This window comes from Entelurus aequoreus, linkage group LG04 (assembly GCF_033978785.1).
Source record: "Entelurus aequoreus isolate RoL-2023_Sb linkage group LG04, RoL_Eaeq_v1.1, whole genome shotgun sequence".
Classification (NCBI taxonomy): Eukaryota; Metazoa; Chordata; class Actinopteri; order Syngnathiformes; family Syngnathidae; genus Entelurus; species Entelurus aequoreus.
In genome coordinates, this window is record NC_084734.1 from 4,810,249 (window position 1) to 4,814,460 (window position 4,212).

A 4,212-nucleotide genomic window follows, 5' to 3' on the forward strand; every position below is an offset into this window, starting at 1 on the left:
TGGTCACCGGAACCGGAATAACCCGGCGAGGGGGCAAAGGAGAAAAGAAAACGGCAGATCAACTGGTCTAAAAAAAGGGGTCTATTTAAAGGCTAGATCAGGGGTCAGCAACCTTTTTGAAAGCAAGAGCTACTTCTTGGGTAGTGATTAATGTGAAGGGCTACCAGTTTGATACACACTTAAATAAATTGCCAGAAATAGCCAATTTGCTCAATTTACCTTTAACTCTGTTATTATTAATAATTAATTATATTTATCTTTGTGGAAACACTGATCATCTTAATGATTTCTCACAATAAATATATATAGAAGCAGATAAATATCAATATGCAACACTTTATTTTTACATTTTCTCTAAGTGCACATTTTTCAAATTGAACATTTCCAAATGATGACTTCTAAGACAGTCTTGTGAAATCACAATATCCCATTTTAACTAGCTAGCCACTAACATTTTTTAACAAATCATGAATTACTTTGCACCATGTTTGTACAAATAATAACTCATGTAAAATACAAAAGTCAACACTCAAATTTTTAAATAAATCATGTCACACTTTGAACTGGACACCAAATCTGTTATCTGTTTCTTTGTCAGTTAGTGAAGACCAAGTCTTTAAAATATTTTCTTGGATTTCCAAATTCTATTTGAGTTTTGTCTCTCTTAGAATTAAAAATGTCGGGCAAAGCGAGACCAGCTTGCTAGTAAATAAATACAATTTAAAAAATAGAGGCAGCTCACTGGTAAGTGCTGCTATTTGAGCTATTTTTAGAACAGGCCAGCGGGCTACTCATCTGGTCCTTACGGGCTACCTGGTGCCCGCGGGCACCGTGTTGGTGACCCCTGGGCTAGAGTATACAAATGAGTTTTAAGATGGGACTTAAATGCTTCTACTGAGGCAGCATCTCTAACTTAAGCTGTCAATCCTTGCCTCCTGAGGAAGATCTTCCCTGCCCAGCACTTGGTACTGCACTACTTCTTCCCTAAGGCTATCCAGGTCCAACCGCAGCTGTGGCAGACTTTTCCCTAGCTCTAGAAATGCAAATGAAAATGAGCAAATTAAGCAGAAGTGAGCCGGGGATATAATTGCTTTCTCTGGTTTTATCCTCTATAACTTCTGAAGTTGATAATTAAACAACTACCGCCATCAATTAAAAAAGGGGATGCACCTGAGTTTGGGGGAAATTGATGCCGTGACTCTGGGTCTAACACGGTCAGGTTTTGGAGTCTTCATCTTTGTGGTCACAGCTACAAAGAAGTCTCTCACTGCCCTGTGACACATGATCAGATCAATCATGACAGCCATGGGATATCAGTTAGTTAGCTCTTATGAGCTAAGCTGATTTGGAATACACAATAATCATAATGTTTACTGGATCATCATTGGGACAGAGGAGGAAAGTTCATCCATGTTGTCCTCCAAGAGGCTTTGTGCAGCTGCTCCAAGAAAGAGTTTGCTGTCTGGCAACTGTAGGCTGGCATCCTTGAACTTGATATTTAACAATTCAATCCATTTTCTGTCCACACACTGTGTCTGCTTGTAAGTACTCTGCCCCTCTGCTCGTAAATCCAGAAATGTCACCACGTGACGAAGCGCCGTCATACCCGTTAAGAAAACAAAAATGGGGAACCGGTACTTTTCAAACAGAGTATAGTACCGTTTTTGATTCATTAGTACCGCGATACTATACTAGTACTGGTATACCGTACAACCCTACAGTGTGCTGCAGTATACCGTATTTTTTGGATTATAAATCGCAGTTTTGTTTATAGTTTGGCCGGGGGTGCGACTTATACTCCGGAGCGACTTATGTGTGAAATGATTAACACATTAGCGTAAAATATCAAATAATATTATTTATCTCATTCACGTAAGAGACGAAGCAAATGGCAGCAGTCATCACTCACACACATCAACCAATAAGAATTCGGCGGGGGAGGGTCATGGGATGCTAACTGCTATATGCTATATGCTACTGTCGTAGCTATTAAAATGGATCACATCAACATTGGCGGTAACTTATAAAAACTGAGAAAGGCTGAACTAAAATGGCACCGAAAAGGAAATCATATACTGCAGATTACAAGCTGGACGTAGTGAAATATGCACCAGAGAACGGCAATCGAGCAGCAGAAAGAAAGGACATACCAGAGGCGACACCGGGGAGGAAGATTTCATGGGATTTAGCGATTAGGAGTGACAGATTGTTTGGTAAACGTATAGCATGTTCTATATGTTATAGTTATTTGAATGACTCTTACCATAATATGTTACGTTAACATACCAGTTGGTTATTTATGCCGGTGCGACGTATACTCCGGAGCGACTTATAGTCCGAAAAATACGGTACATAGTACATGAAAATACACAGAAGTGTAAATGATGTCACTTTCATGCAGATTATTCCTCATCTTTAGTCACTCAGCAGCCACCAATCATGGAGAAATGTAATTAAATGCGACCAATTGAGGTGCGTACAAGAAGCGATCATAATAAAATAAAATAAATCATCTACAAGCTGATTTACAGCACTTTGTGATTACATTATGTAGATTTCTTGTACTTGGGTTTGATTGAAGTGCAAAGAAGCGAGGGAAAAAAAGAAGGTACATTGTAGTAGTGGTTATTGTCCTCTAGAGGGCAGTAATGCGCTGATTTATGTAAGCCAGCCTTGAGTGTTTAAAGTTAATATTTTCTCATTAGTGGACAGTTCAGGCCTGGCCCTAACCAATCTGGCGCCCTAGGCAAGATTTTAGGTGGCGCCCCCCCACATCGGCAGTGAAGTGTATATACTCACAAGAAACCGAATAGCTTTGTCTTTGACCTTTTTTTTTACTTAAAGAAAGCAAATTAACATATTACATGAGAATGTTATGTTATGATTATCTTTAACCGAATCACAGCAGTGCTCAAATTAAAAAACAGCATTCCCTCTCATGTGATATTGCTTAATTAACATTAATGATGTGCACTTTAACAACTAGGCTTACAACTATACCTAATATATAAAGGGGTGGAAAAGTGACTATTACCTGCAGGGCAAACATTAGCTAACCAGAAGGCAATAACAATGTAAACAAAACACCTGCTTAAAAGATCTAATACAAATGTCCCTGAGGAATGTAAGGTGGGAGTACTGTAATTACTAGGGATGTCCGATAATGGCTTTTTGCCGATATCCGATATTCCGATATTGTCCAACTCTTTAATTACCGATACCGATATCAACCGATACCGATATCAACCGATATATGCAGTCGTGGAATTAACACATTATTATGCCTAATTTGGACAACCAAGTATGGTGAAGATAAGGTACTTTAAAAAAAAATAAGATAAGATAACTAAATAAAAAACATTTTCTTGAATAAAAAAGAAAGTAAAACAATATAAAAACAGTTACATAGAAACTAGTAATTAATGAAAATGAGTAAAATTAACTGTTAAAGGTTAGTACTATTAGTGGAGCAGCAGCACACACAATCATGTGTGCTTACGGACTGTATCCCTTGCAGACTGTATTGATATATATTGATATATAATGTAGGAACCAGAATATTGATAACAGAAAGAAATGGGGGGAGGGAGTTTTTTTGGGTTGGTGCACTAATTGTAAGTGTATCTTGTGTTTTTTATGTTGATTTAATAAAAAAACAAAAAATAAAAAACGATACAGATAATAAAAAAACCGATGCCGATAATTTCCGATATTACATTTTAATGCATTTATCGGCCGATAATATCGGCAGGCCGATATTATCGGACATCCCTAGTAATTATCTAACGTTACTTTATTATTTTCCATAACAATTTAGCCCCCTCCACAATATTAACCCGACGTTAAAACAGAACTAGCTATTTATTGATTAGCTTAATGCTAAAAAGCCAGGTTACTATCACATTCTGTAACAGACAAATAATTTCATGTAGGCTAACGTTACCTACCTGCTACCTCTGTCTTTTTCTCGTTTCTCCTCTTCTTTTCTCTTTTTTCTTCCCTGGGCACCTGACAGTTTTGGCCGTTTTGACATCTTGTGTTGATTTTTTGATGCGGTGACGTCCAAAAAGAGTCATGATACGGGAAGGGAGGGGGCGCACCGTGCCGGGGGGAGGGGGGGCGTAAAGTTTTAACAAATAATATTCCTATTAAATAGGCTTTACTTTGCATTTTAATTAATGTGGGATTATTTTATGTATTTAGAAATAATAG